A 25,113-nucleotide genomic window follows, 5' to 3' on the forward strand; every position below is an offset into this window, starting at 1 on the left:
TGGAAAGAACTGCATATAACTCTAATTCTCAAGGGGCAGGATGTTTTTTCCTAACTTAGGGCTGTCTGTTGTTGAAATGGCCATGGGAATAGTTGAGATTTACAGAAGCAAACTACAAAGGTGCTGGATTAAAAAAAAAAGTAACCATAAAAAGATGTGATCATTTTAAAGCAGAGTTGCACTTGCAGAGGCAATCTTGAGACTCTTCTCGAAGTTGATCAGGGAGGATGTTTCCAAATTGAGGGGGAACTGTTGGAGATAAGAGGCAAGGACAAAGAGGCGGGGCAGCCTTTACACCGCTGTGCCTTTTCACAGCAACTGCTACTCCCAGGTGACAAGAGACAGCAGTGGGTGAAATATTTTTATTTCCAACCATGATACTAAGCAGCTGCAACTGCACTGGCAGCTACTCTGGAACTATTTAAGTCTGTAGAATCTGCAAAGCTAGAAATATCATGCCTTCCTTGGCACTACCTCATGATTACTTCACTCATCACTGGAGAATGTGGAGCCAAAAAGGTTTATGATAAAAATGGATGTTGCTCTTTCTAATGATTCCAGAGTCTGAGAGTGACTTTGGGGATGATATATTCTCTTTCACATTTCTTATACTTCTGCAATAAGGTGCATAGATTAAACTGCTGCTAAGAAAGAAAAAAAAAATCTTAGTGACAGATAGAAAAATATCCTTTCTGTGTAAACAAACACCCTCTTCACCCACAGCTTTTTTAATTGCAAAAATGCCCCACATCTTTAGTATAGGAAAATAACATCTACAGTGGTATTTAAATGACCTTGCTTTAATGTTTCCAGATTCTGGTGTCTATACTATGCTAAGGTGATCATTTAGACCAACAAAGGTATCTCCAGATAGCGATTCAGCAAGCTGACCTAAGACACTTCTCCTAGGATGGGATGAGTCATACTTTGGAGGTGCTGTTCTCTCTCCATTGACTCTCCAGACTATCATGTCTAATAATCACTGATTAAATTAGCTTTCCTGAATTTGTCTGATCCCTTTTTGGCCACATTTATATCTTGGTCTCCACAACATCCTGTGGAAATCAGTTTCATAATTTAATTAAACGTTATACTATAATTTCATTGGTGACCCTCATTTTTGCACTGTGAGAAACACTGACTATTTCTTATTCACCTGCTCCTCATCAGGCATGAAACAGCCAGACTCTTTCTAGACTGTGCTCCACATTCCTAACAAATTTTACTCAGTTTTTCTAGGCTTCTAAAAAATTTACTAATTCTTTATCATACAAGTCACTGTAATTACAGATAGGATTCTCCACGTGCTTATGCAATAGAATATGTTTCTACTGTCCTAGTATTTCCTAGCCATTTTAACTGTTATTTGACATAAACTGGTAATTTCCAAGATCTGTCTTCATGAATGTCCAGTACCTCTCCTGATTTCTATTATTTAATCTATAGTCATCAATGTATTTATCTCACAGGCATTACCTTCCTCTTACTGCAAACAAATTCACCTGATATTTTATCTTCCCAATATTCAGTATTACATAATTATGCTGCAGCAATTTATAGTCATATTTAAATTCAGCTGTTATGGGTAATCTCAAATCATACACAAATCTTCTCACTTCACTAGTCAGCTCCACAAGTCATTTATGAATGCACTTAATTTTTTCTCCCGCTTTCCATAGATTGCAAAAATGTGTAATAACTGTTTTTATGTCTACTATCTTTTACTGTATTATGGCTATGTAAGTACTACAAATGAATGACATAGAAAATCAACACTATAGAGAAGATGGCTTAAACATGTTTTTACCATTAAAGGCTAAAATCTTGATTAAATATTTCATATAGTCCTGTATTTTAACAACCTAGGGAAGAAGTGTCATCATCGTTTAGGACAGAAGAAGTACAATTTCACACACAAATTGCTGGTTCATCTCCAATCTTTGTTATTGAACAAGAGTACAGTATTTGGTCAGGCACCTGGTCTTGACTCAAAGCTTGAAAACAACAATCTACCAGGTCTGTAATTGGATCAGGCCCTGCTTACACTAAATGCTGCACTGGTGGAGCTGTTAATTCTCTCTGGTGTGTGACAACACAGGTGAAAAGTTAAAGGAAATTAAGACTGCAACTTAGGAATAAATTAAACAGTGGAATAAAATATAATAACAACAAAAAATCCCCACATCCCCTGAACTCAGCATCATGAAACAGAGTAATGTTAAAACATATTGTGGCACTTGCCAAGAGTTTGGAACATCTATTAAATTAAATCAGAAGATGTAATATAAGAACTTCTGCCTGCCAGAAGGCAAAGAACTGTTTGAGCTGGTTATACTCGTAGCACTTCTTCCCCCCGCTCCCCCCTCAACTACTCCCAAAAGACTCAGTATGAAAAGAACCTGTTACACAATGCCCTCTGGAAGTGAACAAGACTCCAAATGATCAGCTTCTGGTAGCGATATTTTTTGATCTCCAAGACAAAGGAGACGACAGAACACATGATATTCATGATACCTGCTTTTTCGTGGTGGAAAAATTCCTTTATCTTTCCTGATCAGAGAAGTACTTGTTACTAAGGCCACTCAAAAAGGGAGGGGTTGAGACTGTCAACAGATTCAAGAAAAAGCATCAAAAATCTTTTCTTACTTATAAAAATCTCTATTATTTTTGTGAGAACATGTACATATCTCAGAACTGAAAAATGTAGACTTCAGGGCAAATGGTACAAGGAGCCAGCTTTACAAAGACATGTAAGTGCTTCTATGGGTCTCGACTACTGGCTAATGTAGACGGTGCTGTCTAAATGCCTTGGTTCATTTCTGTTCAAGTCAAGGTAATCTTCAGTATAAATCAAGCATCTCTCCAGCAGCTTGAGTGCTCTTAGAAATCTCACCAAGTACCTAAATAGCTATGCAAATCTCATCTCAAGTATTTAGTTGCTGTATTCCCTGCTCAAAATGCAACTTAAACTCTGTCACCTTTACTTTCTAAGGATATGACACCAGCATACAAAGCAGTCCAGAGGCTAAACTTCATAAGACCAGCCTGTGCATCCATGCCTTGCCTTATATAACCGGTATCACCTCTTAACGTTTTTAAGGTCCCAATTTCTCACACACTGCCACTGTGAAACATTCAGGATAGCATTTGATTCTTCATAAAAATAGCCAGGCTAATAAATAATCCCACGTCATATTAATATTAGTCCTGGGGAACTGTGAGTGCCAAACTGTAAGCACACATTAACAGAGTGGTGTATGGAATGTGCCATCAGGCACCTGAACAGCCCAGTGAAACAACTGGCTATAGTGCTGTTGAGAAACAACAACATGTATATAGATGTAGACACACAATACATATAGGCTAAGCTGGTTTTATTATGCAGACATGCTCAGCATTAAGAATGCCTACACAGTATTACCATTGCTCTGCTGTCAGACAGACACAGGTCACAGCAAATCAATTGTAAATCTCAGGACCATGTTGTCCCTCTTCCTCTTTCTTGTCCAATCTCTTCCGTGTACTTTTGGCTCCCTGGAGCACACTGGCCAAGCCAGTCCTATTAAACCTATACCGGCCCATCTTGACTCTTTCTCCAGTTTTCCTTCCCTCCTTCCTTCCTACTTGTTCTTATTCCCTACCCAACACCAATTCTCATCACCCCTGGTGTTTTATCTGCACTTTGTCCTTCCCTTTTCTGGCCTTTCATCAGCAAAAGCAGTGAGAGCAGTGATGTTCAGAGCGTGCAAGGTGGATGCATAAGGGAAAAAAACCAACAGAGGTAGGTTTGTTTAAGCTTCAGAGGAGTTCAGCTGGGCAACATCTTATTGACATTTAAACAGCCTTGGCATCTTCAGACACAAAAATAACACAGTCACTCCCAAAGAGCAGAGAGGGCTTGATGCCCAGGCTGCCAGCAGGGCTGTCAGCATTTGTGAGAGGCAGTGGCTGAACAGGAGGGACAGTGGCAGGACTCAGCCTGTCTAAACAATGCTGAACACTATACAATATTGGAGAATATTTTATATTAAAAAACAGGTTGTAAGGTCTGAGTGAATTATGCAGCATATAATTATGTTGTACAAAGCATAAACAACCCAAGGCAGCCATCAAAGAAACACCATGATTTACAGGTGTCAGGTGCAGATGCAGGGGAGAAGGCAAGACTGATACAAATGTTTCCCTCACATGTGGGCAAACGTGTGGGGTTTGACTGAACATGCATATGAACTCCTCTGGCTACCCTAAATCACCACAGGCTGGTTGGAGGAGGAAACATGGAGAAAGCCGAGGTTTGTCAGTAGAGGCTTAAACTGGGTTTGTTTGTTTTTTCCAGAACAAATGCAGAAATGAACCTGACTGTTGCTGCTGCCAGTCTGCCTTGATGAAAGGATAAAATGAAAATAGAAAAGGCATTAGGGTCACAGATGTCACTAGCATTTGTACTTTCTCCTTTAAAATCCAGCTATACTTCTCAAAAAATCCTTTTCAAACATCTAGGAAAAATCTTGTTTAAGGTTAAGAGGAACATTCAATTTATTCCTCTGCTCTGCTTGCCATATAACTATTTCCAAAAAAAAAAAAGGAAAAAAAAGAAATGAAATTAAGGAAAAAATCTTGGCTCTGACAGGATGGGAAAGCCCTGAGGATCTGCAATCTCCTAAACAACCAAACAATTACTGTCTTGAAATTTCCATCCAATTAGTCCTTGTCACCAAATAAAGCCATTTGACAGTCTGCGTGTTATTTGCTGATGTCATACTTCCACCCTCTTCCACTATCAGTGGTTCAAACTTTCTTAGAAACATTTTTTTCTTTAACTTGAAAGGAGTTACACTGATTTATGACTCCAAGAACATGGCCAGAATCCATAAAAACATCCAACTGCTAGTTTTTAACTTAATCTGTTCCATCAAGAAAATGAACTTAAATGTTCTTCTTTTTATTAAAGATTACAGTAAATAACAAAAATGTCTCAATTTTTAAAACTTTCATATGACTGAGAACAACAGAAAACTGCACAATTGTACCATTAATACCAAACCATTTGAAATTATTACAAAGAAAACCAAGAGAAGACTCTTTTTTAACACAACGTCTACAAATCATGTACAGAACAGGCAAGTTATTATAGTCAGTGGCAGGTCACTTGATTAATCCAGATTATTTCTACCTAGGTGGTAGCCATTAGAAACTGGATATCTAATCTAAACTAGTCATCAAGGCTCCAATGCGCAATGGAGAGAAACAGGGACCCAATTCACCAAAAGGCAATTCATCCCATACTAAATGTATATATACAAGGTAAGTGCAATTAATTGCTCTCTGGAAATACCTACTCTTGTTTGACTAACAAAAAAGCCTACACAATCAGTTTAGACTAAACATTTGTAACTCCTAGACAGCTACAATGGCATGAAAAAAATTCTATCCCTAGAGGTCAGGCTGAGTTTCCTCTCCCAGTTCAGGCACAACTGCAGAGCCTACACCCAAACTGTGCTTCAAGCCTTGTGCCCCAAACCTTGGCACTACCTTGTTGGTGAAGTCCAGTGAGGAGGCAGTGACTTTTGTTGAACTTATGGAACAAAATACCAGCTTGACGTTACAGTAGCCCATGCACAGACTTTTCCCAAGAAATTCTCTTTGCCAATACAGTTACCAACCTGTTTCAAACAGCAGATTTACTAACAAATATCACACAGCTTTGTGTTCTCTAATTTCTCTAAACCTTGTCATACAGTCATTCAGTTAACAAGCTTGTTTTGGATGAAAAATGGGGACTATGTTAACTTAATTACTTTTAAAGGTATTTTGATAGCTTGGAGAGGGTAGTACCATTGTTGACACTTCCATGGGGAATGGCTTAGTATCAGCTGGCTCCAGTCCTTGGTAATTAATCAACAGGAAAGAACACAAACTTTTCTACAGTACTATATTTTCATAATTCTATAAAGGAGTTCTGTATAAATGTATCAGTAAAAGTTGAAAATAGCATCTATCTGGTGTTAAATAAATTAGTTGTAATATCCCCACTGCATCTACAATGCTGAGTTTGAAGCACCCAGAGATAGGCAGCTATTCTGAAAGTCCTACTTCTCCAAACAGCACAGGTCATTTTGGCATTTTTTTAAGAGGACAAACTCACTAGGCATCTAAGTGTAAATTAATTAAATGGGTTGAAGCAAATCCAGTCATAGCCAAGTGTCCCAGTTCAGGTATCATGTAACCCTCTTTACTTCCAGGTCTCATGACATGTTTCTCTAGATTCTTGTTTTTCTTAAAAGAATTGTCTTCTGAATACAGAACTGGCATACAATCATCACTAACTTCAGCCTTACTTAGGCTTCTTTGATTTGCTTTCAACCATGACATATACTCACTTTGTCCTTGCTTTTGTTCTCTAAAGCAGTTTATAAAACTTGAAAAAAAGATTGCTTTGTATAATATGGAAAATAACTGTGCTGTAAGGAACAATACCAAGGCTGAAAAGCCTAAAATTAGACTTGTAAGCTTTGCTTTCATTGGCAGCAATGTGTGAACATTCATATTGTCCCAATCCCACATTCTACCTCTTCTATTCTTGCTAAACACACTACCTTCTGAAAAACACTGAAGTTTAAAATTAGCAAACCTGTCTGATTCAAGGGTATGCTGACCTTGGTGATGGGCTATTTTGATCACCTTTAGGCTTTAGCAGTGAATTACAAGATCAGTTATTTTCAAAAGAAGTGAAGAAAGAGCATTTGCAGAACAAAAAGCTGAACATCTCTGAAATGGTGCCTGGAATAATCCTGTAATTTCTAGGTTGCTCTTTTTTTTCCCTCCTAAGAAAACTCAAATGCAAATCCAGCAGCTGTGTTTTTGTACTCTGAAGGCAAGCTGGTGAGAAGATATGCAGTGTATAAAGTCACTGGTTCTGGGCAACATGGGACTAACAGGGATAATTCAGTCACAACAGGTTGGCATCTATGATATATCCATTCCCTTCTCAGCTATACTCATTCAGTTCCTACTGCAGTCAGCAGGGGGAATAAATAAGAGCAAAATGTATTCAAAAGGTCAAACTTCACAAGTTTTCAACTGAAGAAAGCCACAGAGAGGCTAAAGGGAAACTGATGCTTGCTACTGCCTTAAAGATAATTGAAGCGGTTGCTAGTGTACTGTTTATTTTGAGTGTCTCCTTCTGGAATTTCAGGATAAAATATGAGATTGGCTGCGAGCCTGAAGGGGGTATAGTGAGAGCAGTCCAATTTCAACAGACTATCAAGATGAACTGTTGGGAGTTATTTTACAGGTTTATGGCTATAGCTCACTCTGAAGCACAGTGTTACTAATATTTGTAGAGCACTCTGATATAAATAGCAACACTACATCCACCACCTAGACACCTGCGGTACGCTCTGACAGAGCACTTTTTAGATAATGAAATACCATTAAATGCACCACACATGCTATACTTGAGTTATGATATTAGATACAAATGTAATGCAACAGATATTTATCCATCAAAAACGCTGATGTGGATCTTTAATGCAACACTAATGTTAGCAGCCTTCGGCACTAAATCAGGGGTGATTTTTCTGTCAGAAAACAGAATTAATTCTAGCACTGTTACAGCAAACAAGGAGCCAAATAGTTTCTTGGGAGCCAGGACCAGGGGAAGCCTAGATAAAGCTGGTCCTGAACGATATTCATTGTTTCCCACTGGAAAATCTGTGGCCATAAAAAGTAATGTTTTCAAAGTAAGACAAAGAGCAGCTGGACAATACTATTTATTTCATCACACTGATCTTGTCAATATTTCCCAATGTTTCCTACACCCTGGAAATAGCGTAGGCATTTCTTCAAGCTTCTCTTACCAAGCAGCAAGCTCCACAGGTCACACAGTGGCATTTCAGACAATGTTGAGCTTTTGGAAAAAGAACTGAGGCTGATTGCACCACTGAGACAAAATGGAGATGTTAACCACCCATTGCCTCATGAGGAGGTTGTCATGGCATGGAAACTCTGGGAAAGGCAAACATACCTTTCTCTGGATCAGGAAGTTTTGTCCTAGTTCCAGCCTCAGGATGAGGTAATTTCTTCCTGGGACAGCCTTTCTTTTGTGCCTAATAAAGCCAGGTAATTGCCTCCTGGATTTTGTGGGTAGGAACATGATGTGCAGTAAGACCATTTATGGAGCTGTGGTTTCAGTCTCAAGCTCAGATTTCTATTCCTACATATAGAGAACTGCTTTTACTGCCTTGGTAACTGCCATTTTTCAGGTTTCTGTAATTCTTTCAAACACTTGTAATCATTCAATCACTATGAACATGTCTATACTTGAATAATAGTTCAAATTAAAATTGGCAATGAACTACAAAAGGTATTCCTGAGAAATTCAAGGTGATAACATTCTCGTTCCTTTCTTATTCTTCAGAAAAGCATCTCATTTATACAGTTATGTTTCCAGTGAATTCCCTAGACTAAGAGTATTTATACATAATGATTCTGGAATAGCTTTTCCCAAAGAACTTCAAAAACTCCTCTTTACTATTCACATTGTTACGAAAATGTGAGTTCTCATTTTACATAAAACCGTAGAATCTGGGTTGGAAGTTCCAACCTCCCCACCAGGGGCAGGGACACATTCCACTAGACTGGGTTGCTCAAAGCCCCATCCAACCTTTACATTTCCTGGGATATGGCATCCACAAGTTCTCTAGGCAACCCATTACAGTGTCACATCATGTCCATTGTGAAAAATTTCTTCTGAATATCTAATCTAAACCTGCTCTCTTTCAGTTTAAAGACATCACCCCTTGTCCTATTACTCCATGCCCTTGTAAAAACTTCCTCTTTGATACTGGAAAACTGCTATAAGGTCTTCCTAGAGCCTTATACATAAAAGGTGTAAGATCCATGGACCTATACACTAACAGAAAGTAATTTCCTATTATTTATTAATTACAAAAATCAACAATCAATACCAGAATTTTTTACTGTGAGGGTGGGGAAGCACTGAAACTTCTTCCAGAGAAGCTATGGATGCCCTGTTCCCAGAATAGTTCAAGAGCAGGCTGGATGGGGCTTTCAGTAACCTTGTCTAGTGGAAAGATCGATTCCAACCCAGACCATTCTATGATTTTATGGTATGTGTACTGGAAAGAGAATTACCACATAAAAATAACCAAAACTGTTAAAAAGATTCAACAGTAAGCTGTAGAATACTTTTTAAAATATTTAAATGAAATTAAATCTATTAATTAAATCCCCACACAGCCTATGCACACTTGTGCTAAATACTTTATAAAATTTATATATTTCATACTATACCATATGGAGGTTCTGCACAGAGGCAGGAGGTAGATTTGCAATTTTTTTCATGAATAAAGTAGGTAACTGTCAGTTAGGCTCTCGTGGAGATGACTTACAGAGCAGAAGTAATGGCACGATATCCTGGGTCTGTGTGTGAACCAAACAAGTAAGAAACTTTTCCTCCAAGGTTCACACACAACTTGGGGAAATGCAAGGTCAAACTTGTGACCTGGGCATAACTGATGTGGGATGTTTATATCTTAGGAAAAAATAGGTTATCATTCAAGCTGTCTGTGTTGTCTTCAGGTTTTTATTCTCTTGGAGTATCTTCATGGTAGAAGGCAGTTGTCACTGAACTGGTGGGTGCTGAGAAGAGTTGTGCACTGGACTTCTGAACTGCCCCAGCTCCTGGGTGTGTCCCTGGGATGGCTCTTCCCAATGCCCAAGACAGACACTGATGCTAGCTGACTGTGCCCACACCAGATGCAGAAGCAGGACCTCAGCAGCATCCTCTGTGCTTCACTTCATACCACTTATTTCCCAGCCAAGGAAGTATTTATTTAAGTTCAAAGCAGTCTAGACATAAGCTAATATATACAATGCAGAAGCACAGGAGATTATTACCTGACATAAAACCAGAAGAAACCGTCTGATAAGAGAAAAAAATTGAGACAGGTTAAGCTTGATGCTGGTGAATATATTCTTATCATAATCTTTTTGAACAGCTACTTCATCTGCTCACCACAGGAAGGACTGCTTGCCGCTTCCCACTAGCGATATTCCGCCTTTCCACTATTTGGTGCTTATTTTGATTTTGGCTGAGGGGAAGAGAGATATGGAGAAATCCTTGCAGGAATGGCAGAGCACAGCGGGCTGCTTTGGCTAAAATCAGTGCATGCCACCTGGGAAGAGGGGCAGGATGATAATTTTCTTCCTGCTTGTTCACCTGCTCCCCTGGGAACAAGTTCCACTGCAGTGGCACATTAAGGCATGTGCTGTCAGAGTGCTTCTGACAAAAAAAAAATAAAGGAAGTATCAAGTGACTGATCCCTTTCAGCTAGCCATGAGATGCAGGACTCTTCAAGCCAAAGCAAAGTCCCACTAAAGTCCCACATATCTTTAAAATTTTTCATTTAGAGAGATAAAAAGTCCCATTGAATTGTCTGAGGCTACAGGAGCAGAACAAAACTGGCAAGTTCTTTTGTTGAAAAGCAACCTGGCTGAAGTTCTACCTTTAGAATACACACCTAAGCTGGCAAGTTTGCCGTATGAGCTAGTCTTGATGTGCTTAAAAAAAAAGTGCAACCAATTCTAATATATGGCAGGTTTTCTTGTCTTCCATAACACGGACTTGGCTGACAGTACTCAATAAGAACTTAATGGATCCAAATAGAGTTGAATTGGCTTATGTGATTGGTGTTCAAATGACACCACTTTTAAATATTTAGCCACAATAATAAATGGGAAGTAATGATCACCCATAAATGGTGAAAGAAATGAGAAATTTTTCAAAGGAAAAATGGGGAGCACGCAACTTCTGGACCATTCCACACAAAATACATACCTTTCATTTTCTCCTGCTCTAGTACTTTCAAAAAAATTACTTTTACCCGATCTTTGTCTTTACATTGTCACACCCATTCACCTCTGAAACAAGCAATATAACAGCCACTCCTGCCAACTCTTTGTGCAGTGACAAATCTCGGGCACAACCCATAGATTAGCAGAATTTAACTGGTTATGCCTGTTCACAGCACTGTGCTGAGAAATCTGCACATTTCTGTTCATTCAGTCAAACCGATTTCCAGGTAATGCTTCACATGTCCAAGGGAAAAAGCTAAAAAGCCTGTTTAAAGTGGAATTTGTCTATACATTATAGAAAAGCCCTTCCATTTAGCTGTATGGTATAAAGCATAAAGCACTTTCTTGCTTTTTTCTAAAGGGTAACTTCAAATCCAAATGAACAACTAGTCCGATCTCACTTTTTAGTAGTACTTTGACAATCATGTGTGCATGGGCAATGAGCATGCTGACACCTGTATTTTATTGAGTAAAAGCCTAAGAAGGAAAAAAATGTCAAGGACTACAGCTAAACTAAGAATTAAAACTGATGTAAGAATTGTACGTAAATGCAATATAATGATCCAATTAATCCATTGTAATTAAAACCCCAAGATAACAGACATGCACCTGCTCACTATCTACTAAGAGCCCAGTCCATGCTCTGCAGCTCACTCCTCATCAGCTTTAGTGTAAATGGATCATGATTATCACAACACCACCCAACAGATCTCAGCAGCAAAACCCAGGAGAGATGTAAATACCTGCTTATTTCCACTTTATATATATATACCAAAATTAGACTACTTCTAGTTCATTGTTACTTTTGATATTTTTTAGTTCATCAAGTCCACACAAGTGCTTGCTCCTCTAATAATTTGTAAAATTAGCCAATATTACTAAACTGAAGTTTATCTTCCTAACAAGTACCTCAGGCAGCCAAGAAGACAAGTCTCAGGAACAGGTCACAGGCAGACAATGATAACACCTCTATACTGGTCCCACTGCACCATGAGAGGATGATTACACAGTGATTTTAATATGACATAATCCAGTTCTCCTTCCAAAAAAGGTTATACTCTTCAAAGAACCATATTTATTAATGGAAATAACTCCTTGCATAATGCTTTGTGTATCTCCTAGGATTTGTAGGGCCATGTGCAAGGTAGGATAAGAAAAAACTGGTCATGTCACTCCACACTAAGAAGAAAATAAGGGTCATTTGAGTGAGCTAATCCACAAAGAAACAGAGAAGGGTAATAAGAAAGTAACCCAACAGGGAAAGCTTCCCTTTTTAGCAGAAATGACCATACAGCCCTGCCAGGAAAGGCTGGGTTGGGCTGGATGGAAAGCTCAGCTCAAGTTGGTATCACAGTTCATTGTCGCATTGTCAGGAATGTAGATCACCTGGTACTGGGGTAATCCGACATTTGTTTCACTCAGGACTGACCAGTGTAACACCAAAGTCCAATGGGACACAGCTTTCAGCCAAATTTCTAGGTCTGCATCTTCAGTCTTTTAAAACCCCAGGTGTGGTCACTCCACCAGCAGTTCTTGTACTATTTGTCTCACTACCAGATGCAGAAGACAATCATCAATACAGGAACGACACCTGAACTGCATGAGCAACTCTTCTGAGGAAGAGATTGGCCTTTACTGATGTACAGCACTGAAATACTTGTAGCTTCTAGGTGAAAAATTTACACAATGCCAAACGTGTTTCTACCTTGACTTGGAACAACTACAAAATTTTCAAGATTTTGTCCACCTCTTTCAATTTATCAATGCAAACTGAGCTCCTCCCATGATAGGAACCGTCATTATAGCACTGTGATCAAGCACATACATAAAACAAAGTCTACAATTCACCAAGCGAATCAAGGGTTTGGATTCTGTCCTCTGCTTTGCCATTAATTTTCTAAAAGCTCTTGGACAAGGCATGTTTCTGTCTTCTGCACCATCATGTAATACAACGTAAATGAAATCATGTTAAATTCTATAAATTTGCCAATACTGTAGATGTCATATCACATTCAAAACTGACATCAGCAGTGAAAAACTACATGGCACATAAACACAAATGAAAAACAATGAGCAACTTGTCACATAAATTCTTCAAAATCAAGGCTCCAAACAGGTTTCTACTGCAGAAAAGCAGGATTTTTAAAAGCAACTGTTCAGTCATAAGATCAATGAATCATATGATGAGAGAACATATAAAGTCTTATGCAAATACTTCACATTTTATTTTTCAGTCCTTCTCTCCACTTCAGTTTCCTGTCCAAAATGCCTCTAGATGAGCAAGTTCCCCTGCACCCACACAGAGCTCACTGTCAGAGAGAGTCTGCACTGGAAATGTTTTTCTCTGGTCATTTTTAGAACTTCCTTGTATGTGCCTTTAAACCATCTCCACTCTCCTTCTTCTTCCCCAACAGCTACATCTATGATCCATCTGACACACAATATAAGAAAAGTTACCACAGCTCAGCTAGTTCCTGACATCTCAGTAAGGCTTATCTTCGAGCACTTAACTCAGATGCCTCTGCCCAAGCACAGTTCTCATACAGCTTGTCTATCACTACATCTGAATAAGCAGTTCAGAGAAAAGTGTCAAGAATCCACTGGATTTATCACTAAATTCAATGTTTCCTGCAAATTCAAATTTTCCCTGTAAAGTTTTCTAACAACATATAAAAATCGTGAAAAGTGGTGAATCTGTCAGTAATTTTCACGTTAATTGCCCTTTTTGTGAGAGACTCTCCACTCCTCAGTCTTTTCTAGATGGTGACACCTTTGCCTTACACTATCCTTAAATGCTATTCTACTCCTTTTCTCACTCCTCCCTTCCTTTTGGATTCATTTAAAATGAATCTTCCAAGCACTGAAATCTTTGCAGATCTGATCCAGCCTACATCTCTGACATGATTCATAATCACAACTTCTCCTTTTCCCCAAGTCTCATCTCCTTAAGGCTATGAGCTTGCTAACACTTACACCTACATTTCTAGTCAACTCTGTGTGTTCAAAGCAACAGATTTCCCCATGTATTTAAATCTAATCACTCACAGCAGCATTCAGGATGTACTTTGCACTATTCAAATTCATTCCTTGATTCAATTTTTTTCCCTGAAGGGATCAGATCAGCAGCTCCTTACATTTGTATGGCCTTGGACTTTGGCCCAGGTACTTCAGGATAGGATTGATTTAGAAATCTCCACTTCACGTTTAGCTCTATGGAAATTTTTAATAATGAAGCACCATCAAGCCATCTTTCCATGTGTTCCTAAAGATTTCCCAAGGTCAGTACATGTAAATGGTGCTGCTAATGCTCACTGATGGCATACATTTCTTTTCACTGTACAACCACAGCTAACTCACTTTTACTGTAATTTGCATTTTTGAAACACGGCAAATTATCGTAGCATAGTGGACAAATGGTGACCTTGCCCCTAAAACTTGTGTGAAATTACTGCCCTGTTGGGTTTTTTTGTTGTTTATTCTCACAGATCCAATATTTATAAAAGAGTATCTCATTAGTTAAGTGTCCAGAGTGATACCACAAACTGTCCATGCAGAACAAATGAAAACCTTCAATTTCTGTGGAATTCTTGGAAGATATTTTCAAAGGAAAACAGAAGTACAAGACTGATATGGCAATAAGCTGCTGTGTAGGTCTTACTAGAATTGGGAATCTCATAAATTACTGAGTGACAAAACGCAGAGTTGCAAAAATAAGGGAATATGTTCGTCGTCTCTCAGAGCTTTGGATGCTGAAGCCCTTCTGAATATATCAATTCTGTCAACAGTACATGGTTGGGATTACTGCTATCTCAGTTACATTTACCACCAGAACAACCTTGAACGTTTCATGAACTCCTTCTTTTATCTGGAGATGAGCTGACATTGATATATTGTTATTGGTCTTCACTAATACACCCCTGTTGGCAACAGGGAGATGCAAGCAGCTGAACATATTGCAAGACCTTGCAATTTATACAGAAGAAAGTGCAATTTTAAAAATATCCTTCTTCTCAGCCAACTGTGCAATGCAAGACACCCACTAAAACTCAAGCTGTAGTCAGACACAGTTATGTTTCATGTATTTGAAGTGCATGAAGTTGTAGCTTTTTTTTATTTTAAATTAACTAGCTGCATTTCACCAACATTACATCAGCAATACAAAGTCATGATAGGACTGTTTGATGCTGAAACAAATATTACTCTAATACTTTATATTTACCATGGATTTCTCATGCAACAATTCAGAACCTTGTTACACCGTTTTTAGTTATAGTGGCACATTTTGAAGAAATCTAAATTTGATTACAAATGCTTGAAGGAGGCAATAATGCAAAATAATGTATTCCACAAATAACAATAGGTACAAAACAGTTCTCCAGCTCATTCTCCTATAAAGAAAGCAAACTGCTTTGTTTGAAGAACTTGCATTAATAGATTTTTTGAAGGTAATTGACAATGTAGATGTTACTGCATTAGGTGGTAGGTACATACCAATAGGAGAACATTTAGAACAACACGTAGAAATAAAAAACAGAGTACACTATGCTTAAGTGTTGCAACATTTTCAGGTTTCTACCTCAACATTCCACAACCTAGAAAAAGAAAAAAACCAAACACATAGGCTGTGTTTCTACTATGGGGATTTACAAGAACATCTTGGGCCTTGCTCTATAATATGGAGTTAAGGCACTGAAGAGAGTGATTCCATAGACAAAGCAGACAGACACACAGAAAGAACACAGCTGCACTCAACATCTGTTCACCCTGTACTATGACTTCCTAGAGACCTCTCTTTGAAACTACCAGACACCTGGTATGTATCTAGAGATACTTGGATACAAACCCAGATGTTCAGGACATATTCTAGGGTGCATCTACAGTACAGCCCAACAGCTGGAGAAGAGTGTGTGCCTCAGTCAGCTTCCAACTTGCTGGCTTTGCCCCAGCAAACAGCCTCACCAGGGCCAAGCAGAACATGGTGTAACTTGCTCAAGGGCAGGATGAAGACCTGAGTGTATCAGCCATGCTAAGCATGGCACCACTATATCTGGCTTGCTGCAGGTACATCATATATTGGGTTTAGAGCTACTCTGATTATGTCAGCATATTTCTTACACAAACTAGGGACTGCAGTATAAATGTATCCTAATTAGCTGAGCAGGAGACAAACTCAGTCGCTGCTATCAGGCATGGACTGGGGTAAAAGTCACTCCATGCAATCCCTGAATGTGCACCTTATCTTTCTACACAGGCTACAGGTACAGTATATCTTATATTTTGTTAAAATTTTAACACGAATGTTTATCCTCACAGCACTGTAAATACAGCTGCACTTTCTAGATCATATATAAAAGCCAGATCCCTGTTTTATAAAGCTCATAGTTTAAAAAACCCCACAAAACTACAGTTAAAAGGCAAGACGAAGGAGGCATCCACCATGATGAAACATACACAGCCAGGTATTGCCAAGTAGAGGGAGACTCTTAGGCAACAGGAGACCTTTGGAACATAATCAAAGAAGACATGAAGCAGATCCAGAGAGTGAGGAAAAAAGGGATCAGTAAAAGCTAAGGACGAGAAAAGACATGAGGCAGGGTTAGTATGTGCTGACACTTCAGGATTACGTTATCTTGTAACAGAGTGGGAAGCCTGATTGAGTAATGTTCACCTCTTAAATCACACAGAAACAAGTGTTACTTACTGATCTATGTTCCAGTAGCACCTCTTTGTGGTATGACACTTCAGAAAAATATAAAAGCATCATAACCCCTTCCAACCCTCCTGTTTTTCCAAACAGAAATCAAGATAAACAACAGCCATTGAACTAAATAGCTAAGCACTCATCCAGTGTGAGGAACAACTCTTGTAAATGAAACTTGTTAATGAAGAATGATAAAGGCTACTTTGTGATCTTTTACCATACTGGATGAGGAACATGGATCCTTAGAAGCTACTTCTCTTGAGCACTTTGGCATTTCAGTAATACAGCTGTATTGTTAGAATTTCACAGACAGAAGGAGGCAAACATATTTTATATACTTTTATGTATATGGGAAAAACAGTTCGTGATACTTTGATTCTCTATGTAAGGATGCATGACACAGAAGTTTTAACAAGGTAAAACATGTAAGACACTGACTTCAAGGCCAAAAAGCACACTAATCTTACAAATTTTCCCATTCTGCATGGATGCCAAGGACCAGATTCCAAGTCAACTGGATCTCATTGTAGAGCATCCTTTGATCTTACAATGTGGTTGATGTTACATATCCAAGTGAGATGCAAAAATACCCCAAAAACCTCAGGTGAAAAATACAGATCAAACTTTGTTAGGCATTTGAAGAAACAGTCCTTTTGTATAAATCAGTCAGGTTTGCCAAAATTGCCAGTATGATCAGATGTTTTATGCATCCAACTAAAATTCCTTTACAGGTTATCATATTTTCAAACTGAAAGCCTTTTATGCCATTCAAAGCAGGCATTTCAAGACCATTCCTGAATGTTGGTAGTCCTTGGTATAATTTGAAAAACAACAACAAAAAGAATATTTAAAAGGAAAAATGAGTGCTTAAAAATATATTATATATATTCTGTTGTAATGAAAGAATGCCAGGTATAAAGAAATTGACTGGATATGTGCTGGACATTAACAGTACCTGCCCAAGTAACTTTTTGCAGCATTATGCATCATATAAGTTGGTTTTATTTTCAGCGCTAAGACCTTGTACAAATGTTCGCTTTAACTAACTTGAAATTTTTTCTTCTCTACAGATACCAACTTCTACTAAAAACCAAAAGCATTTTAATTCTAACGACTATCTCAAATTCATTCTCTAAGAGTCTTCAGTTACTTTGTATTTCTAAATATAGCAGATAAGAGCACAGAGAAATATGCTGTATTGTAAGAGCTTTTATAAACAAGATTTTCTAATTTTAGAAGACTCCATTCTGAATAAACTCTAATGAAACCACATATACCCTACAATGCAGTCCACAAAAAGCGTAATAGTCAGCTCCCATCACTTCTATTTGATTCCACCTCACAGTGAACCATTCAGTATCTACTTGTGAGTCAAAATGTTTTCTCTGAAGTGGAACACTAATATTTCATTAAAAAATAAATTCTAGTAACATACTGCTTTTGTGAAATTATTTTTAGATATTAAAATCAACTCATAACTACTTTACACACACTTGGCTCAACAGCTGACTTATTTAAGATTAATATTCTCTCAACTGCTTTGAGGATTGATTGGTTCAAAAACTCATAATGAAGTCCAGAACCAAGACATGAGGTGTACATTTTAACTCTAAGAATAATCAATTAATGAAAAAGCTTAGAGAGAACTGACATAAATTTTCCATTTGTCATGGTCTTTAAATGAAGACTGATTTTTTGGGCTTGGGTTTTTTGTTTCTTTGTTTTGTTTTGTTTTTTTTAAATGTATGTATTTCATGAACAGGAGTCTAGATAGAGGCGTTGCTGAGTCAAATGCTATGGACTTTGCTCGACATGGTTAAAATGTTCGTTATTCTCCCTTCTGGAATTAAACATTTATGAATCTAAAAGCTTTTTCTTCTAGAACTCAACTTCTCATTTGGCTACAAATTACTAATTAAAGTCATTTTCATCAAAAGGTTTAGAGCCTTATATTTATTAGTCTAAAAGCTCTGTAAATTACTGTCACAGCTTGTTTTCTTCCTGAGTATACATTCTGACTCGTACAGTTAGTTTGAACAACCAAGGTAATCCCACTGGCTGTTATTACACTGGTTGATTCAACTCATTGGGAGTTAAAATTATACTATATTTTTATGCCTAACTATGGTAAGAAAATACTTCAATAGGACCAAAACTTACAATGCCACTTGCAAGTCTTATAATTATGGATCTCAGTTTTCACAGCTTTTCATAAATGAACTTAGAGAAACTCCAAGTTAGTGAACAAGAAATAACGTAAAATCATTTTTCCTGGTATTTAGTAGTGCTGAATAAAAACGATGATGCTTTTCTGAAATCACTGACTATTTAAAATTAAATCTGCTCTAAACCAAAAGTGATTAAAGCGCAATTTAAGAAAAAAAGTTTAGTACCTCATATATATAAGTGTAAAAGCTATAAAAATCACCAAATCACCATCACAGCTTGTTTTCTCCTGCATATCAATTCATTCTCTTGTGATGCTGATTATGTAGACAAAATTCTTCAAATGGCTTTGTGATGATAAAGTGATTTAAAAATTCTTTCTCTTCCTAGTAGGAAATGATTTTATTATCTTAAAATATCTTGGTCACCTCAAATTATCATTTCTCATTACTTCAAAACCTGTAGGTTGTTGACAAAAAGAATGTAGCAAAACATATGTTTTTTTGAAACAGTGAAACTGGGGAAGTTATATGTTCTGTTAAATTATGACAGTCTGGGATTGAAAATGTGACTTCACGGAGTTTATATCAGGGAGAAAATCTTCAATTATATCTGTAATGTTTATTCCTTTGTCCTTGAGATCAGAAATCTAGAATACATCCTGCTTAGATCAATGTAAGATGCAGTTGTCCTTTCACTCCCAATGAGCACTGCTTATTTCAATTAACTGTGGTTTTACAGGTTATTTTACAAAGCATATTCTGTTCCTTAGCCTCCTCAGGGGAATAATCACAAAGAAAAACAGCTTGATATTTTATAAACACATCAGTGAATTTGACTGTCAAGTGATTTTTATCTTTTCCTCTCCTCCAACTGCCTTCTTGAAACTACTTACTTTTTACAACTCTCAGCTATAAGACCATCTCTAACACTCTGCCTTAATTTCCCACATGTGTATTACTGTCCTTTGAGTCACATTCACATCCAAATGTAGAAAAGGTCTTGAAAGCAGAGACCCTGTGGAAGATGTCCACATAATAAAAATAAAAATTGTAAAAAAATGAAAAAAATTCATGTGTATTCTTAGCAATTTATAACTTAAAAAGCAACATGGATGTGTAGCACTACCCCGAGATTTTGTATTTCACAAACTAGTACCCTTTTTTATCATCTGCTTTATTATCTTTGAAGAGGTTTATAGTTATCACTCTCAGAGCAATAGTATAAAAATCAAAAGATAAAATTCTCTCTTTCTATGAAAAAGGACAGGAGTTGGAGCTGAGGTAGGAAAGCGCCGCCCTGCGATGGGAGCCCATCTGGCTCCTCACATCTCACAGCACTGCATATGCTCGCAGCCTCCCCTGTTCCTGCTGCATTCCTGTACCACACAATGCGCTCAGCGGTGTCGTACAGAGAAGCTGTAGAGTAAGGCATGGTCTTTCCCAATAAAGAAACAAACGGGGAAGAGGATAATTGGTGAGGAGGAAAGCTATCCAAAGATGCAATGAAAGTACAGAGAAAGAAGAAATAAAATTACACTCCAAAAGAAGAAAGAAAAAGGCCAGGGATGTAGAGAACGGCAAAAGGTGTGCAAATGCAAGTAATGGACACCCACAAGAAAATGGGGACAGATGAAATTATACAGGCTCCTTAGAGTGAAGTCTGAGTCAAAATTAGGCATGAGGAATAATGCCAGAAGATCGCTGCTTTTCTCTATTAAAGACAAAATTAAAGGAAAGTGCAGAATACATGGGCAGTCAAAACCACTTGGAAACAAGCTTCTTTATAGACAACTTTAAAGACAAAGCCCCAATACACACTAGTAAAACAATACCTATTAAAAACAAAAGGATGAAACAATGTTTAACATCACAAACAAGGAGAACAGTTGCTCAGGGTAAGTGTTATGTGTTTCAATTCCAAGTACTTTAAAAACAAATTTGTCTACCATAATTTAAATTTTCTAACTCTAACTTCAATCAGCATACGTTGCTGTTTGATTCACAATTAGAGGATAAGCCAGCACTACTTGACCAACTGGCATAAAATTCTGGAAATGCAAGGGAATCTGCAAAACTGAACACCTAAAATAGGAGCCTGAGGCACAGATATCATACAAAAACAACTAGGAATGCATAGTGAAGACAGACATAACATTAGAATTCCAGAACTGAAAAAAGAACCAGAACAACAACTTGAAATGTAAACAATTTTGGAATCATCCACAACAAAGTCCACCACACTCATGAGTTAAAGGAATCTGTATTCTTAGGTTTAGATCTTTCCTGCAGCTATATTGAGCGTATAGATGGAAAGAAAAGTCAGCTCTACCACCTCAACACGCTGAAAAGAGAAGAAATGGAGCTGCAGGAGCACGGTGCTGCAGCCCTCAAGCAGGACGGTGCTGCAGGCACATCGGGATCTCCCCACACCCCAGACACACTGCAGTCAGCAGGATGTCACACCCTGGGACACACGCAATGCCTTTTCCACACAGCACCAAATGCAGCTTCATTGCACCGCTTCCATCCCACACAGCCAACCTGATACCTTCTGCTCTGATCTGCCCTGCCCTACCCTGACCCATCACCTCCTGGTTAGGCTTCACCTTATCATTCTGGGCAGAGCATAAGTTTCCTTCTGGCTGGTGCTGTAGTGTGGTATCAGCTATGACTCTTGTGGTGTAATACATCAGGGGAGTGTACAACGGGACCGACAGCAGTGGAGACATCTCTGGCATTTGCTCTATGGTTGTGAGTTACATAACGCTGTGATACTCCAAAAGAGATGTTGTTTGATGACAGAGCTGATGTGCTGGCAATAGCTGGACGTTCCAAAACAAGAAGCATGTTGAAAGATCAGTGGTGTAATGCCCTGTGCAGGTATATTTTTGAATGGGCCAAGAAGACTGGGCAACCTAAAAAATGATTAAATATTGTAGGTCTATGTCATAAAAGTTTGTGGATAAATAAAAAGATAAGGATTCAGTCCTTAATTAAAAGGCAGGAATAATACATAACAAAGACAAAGAACATGATTCCTTCGTTTTCCTTGACATCAACATTAACCCAGACTACTTCATGCTTTGTTTAAAGTTTTAATTAGAATTGATTGCAGTCCACAAACTGAAATGGATTGTGCTGTTCGAACATTGAGATGGAAGATCTTTCAAGTAAACTGATGCTCTCAAATGAACTTTTCTTTAAAATGGAAAGGCATTCTGTCAAGTAATAGGGTTGTAGTGAAAACTAATGACTCTGAAAATGTGTCACAAAAACAAATGCTAGTAAGCACATATTCTGAAAGGGGCAGTGATTATGTATTTTACAAAGACTGAGTTTTCTCACACTTATTTGTCCCGGTAATTAATCTGTTTCATATCATATTCCAATTATAAAATATGTACATATTTTTATTTTTTATAAAGAGGTGGTGATACCTCTGAGATCTGAACTTGAGGAAGAGAATGCCTATCCAGAGACACACTGATAAGTAACAAAATAGCGCTAAAAAATATTTTGTCAGCTAGGTTAGGTGAAGTATATGTATCTCTTAAACCCATCTGTTACATTAACATCTTCTGTACAAGAACACGAAATTTATTCATACATTTGGCCTTTAGGTAATTAGCCAAGGCTCTAATGTCCAAGTAATCACCTTTCAATTTTAATGAAAAGGTCTGCTGTTTTCATCACCCTGTTATCCGCACGTTTCCTTGTCAGCCGAAAAGCCTGGCGGTGCAGGTAACCCCGCTCCCTCCCCCGGGCGGTGCGGGATTTGGGAGCGCGGTACCTCCGCAGCGGCAGGAGCTCCGCACGGCCCGGCCAGAGCTGTCCCCCCGCCCGAGGAAGGCGAAGAACCCTGGCCCACCTCTGAAAAGCTCCTGAACAGGCTTCTCCAGGGGCGGGAAACTGGGGGGTCTGCAGTTGCATAAGATCAGCCCCGCCGCTCCCCTTTCCCTCCCAATGTCCGACGGTTTATCCGCACGCCGGAGGCCGGAGCAGCCACCCCGGACCAAGGCAAGTCAAGGAGGTGCCTGGGGCGGAACAGCCAGCAAGGGAAGGGCTCATGGCATTGAGGGCACGGTGCAGAGTTGGGGTGCGGGTAACCTTGCAGGTGGTTTCGTGCAGGGAGGGGACCGTCGACTTTGGGGGGCGGAGGGGGCGTTCCCTGATGGGGGCAGTGGGGAGAGCGGAGGACTCCGGGAGATGCGGGCAGCCCCGGGGGGCCGGGGGAAGCCTCGAACCTGGAGAGCTGGCGGCACGGGCAGCCCTGCGGAGGGCACCGAGCGGCGGGGCACGGAGGGACTCGCGGTGCCCGCTGGAGCCGGCGCCGGGAAGCCCGCAGCGCCCCGCAGCGCGCAGAGCCCCCGTGTCCGGCGCCCCGGGTGCGGGAGCAGCGTCCCCGCCGCAGCTCAACGCGCTCTCCCCTCACCGCGCGGCCGGGATCCGGCCCTTCGCGGCGGGGGCTGGAAAAGGAGCGAGAAGAAGCCCTTGGGGCATCGGCAGGCGTTCCTCCCCTCGCCCCCCACACACCCAGCACGTCTCCCCGGAGGCGAGCAGCTCATTTCTGAGCGATGACCGGCGCGCAAAGTTGCGCCGTCCGGGCAGCCCCCGCTCGCGTTCCCTCCCTCCGCGGCCGCGCATATCCCGGCCCCCGCAGAGCCCCCGCACTCGGCTCCGCTCAGGTCAGCGAGGAAAACGCCTCCCTCGCTTTCCGCCCCGGCAGCTCACGATCTGCCTCAACCTGCTCCTGTTTTTGTTTTGATCTTTGGAAATAAAATTCTCTCTCCTGCTGTCTCCTTTCCCTCCTCCTTCTCACGCCTTCGTGTGGGAGATGCCCAGGCTCTCACACCAGCTTTTGTTATCTCCTCCCACCTCCATCTTCACTCCGACTGATGCCCTAGTAAATAGCAGGAGCGCGGCACCTCCGCCCCGCACCTACCCGGCGCCCACCTGCAAACACCTCGCGTGTTAAATAAATTAAATTATAAAATAAAAACAGCCCTTACAGGCAGTAAGAAAAGCGATAGAGCGATCGCATGGATCGGGGAGCACTTCTGCCTTCCCCGTGGTGTGACCTTGCGAGGGCTGCTTTGGTACTTGGTTTCGCACGGTCTTTTTTTCCCCCCTTTCTTTTTCTTTCCCTACTGGAAAAAAAATCACGCCCTTCTCGCTATCGCTTTTCAAAAGAACACGAACGACAAAGACTCCCACTTCCACCAAAGCGTTTCCAAGCACAAATTATTACGCGCAGCTCAGCTCTTCCTTCTAATTCTGTTGTGTTTATATCCGGATCGGCGCGGGATTCGGTCCCTTATCGCTCAGCAGTTCACGGCAAATCGCTGCGGGTGCGATTTCCCTCCATCTCGCCACTGGAACAACAAACTCCCGCACGCGGAGCGGGCGAGCACAGACCAACTTTCCCGACGAGGATGATCACAGCCCCCGTCTCAGCCCCGCCGCGCCTCCATCCCGCCGCCTCCCCGAGAGGAAAAGCCCCGCGCGGGGCACCCGGACCCACCGCCGGTACCCCCGGCAGAGCTCCCGCCGCCACCTCGCGCGGGGGGGCGCGGAGCGCGGATCTCCCCCCACACCGCCCGCCCCTCCCCGGCGCATCCCCGCACTCACTGCGGGCGCGGGGTCTGCCGGCGGTGCGGAGGAGGGCGCTGGCCCGCGGGGTCCCGCCGGGGTGCTGGGGCCGGAGGGACACGCGGCGCCGCCCGTGTGCGCGCCCGCCGCCGCTCGCGCCGCAGCTCCAGTGCGCGCCCCCGCCCCGCCCCGCGCGCCGCCCGCCGCCGCCCCGCACTGCAGGACGGCCGAGCATGCGCGGGCAGGGGGAGCGCGGGAGGGCAGGGAAAGGAGGGAAGGGAGAGGGAGGGTAGGGAAGGGAGAGGGAGCGTAGGGATGGGGGAAGCCCCGGGGCGCCGGGAACGGGGGGCTCGGGAACCCGCAAGCAGTGCGGGGAGAGAGGGCAAAACCCCTGTGGAGGTCGCGGCTCCAGCGACGCTCGCGCTGCCCGTGCGGTGCCCCGCGTACAATGCGGCCGGCGCGGGGTCGTCACGGAGTCACCAGAATCACTCAGGTTGGCAAAGACCTCTGGGATCATCGAGATGAATCTGTGTCCCAACACTACCATGTCAACTAGACCTTGGCAATGCATGTCACGTCCAGTCTTTCCCTGAACACCTCTAGGAACAGAGATCCCATCACCTCACTGGGCAGCGCATTCCAATGTCTAATCATCCCTTCTGTGAAGAATTTCCTCCTAATGTCCAACCTACACCGCCTCTGGCGCAGCTCAAGGCTGGGTCCTCTTATCGCTGGTTGCCTGGGAGAAGGGGCGACCCCCATCTGACCACAACCTCC

The 25,113-nt window shown here is 40.9% G+C and overlaps 1 protein-coding gene across 1 annotated transcript in view; it reads right to left on the reverse strand.

Annotated features, from left to right (window-relative positions):
• Positions 1-24,533, reverse strand: part of VSNL1 (visinin like 1) — a 91,111-nt gene extending 66,578 nt beyond the window's left edge. The window contains exon 1 of the mRNA XM_071548314.1: positions 24,376-24,533. The gene's annotated coding sequence lies outside the window, so the exon portion shown is untranslated. The remainder of the gene's footprint in view (positions 1-24,375) is intronic.
• Between the last annotated feature and the right edge of the window lie 580 nt (positions 24,534-25,113).

This window comes from Pithys albifrons, chromosome 2, assembly GCF_047495875.1.
Source record: "Pithys albifrons albifrons isolate INPA30051 chromosome 2, PitAlb_v1, whole genome shotgun sequence".
Lineage (NCBI taxonomy): Eukaryota > Metazoa > Chordata > Aves > Passeriformes > Thamnophilidae > Pithys > Pithys albifrons.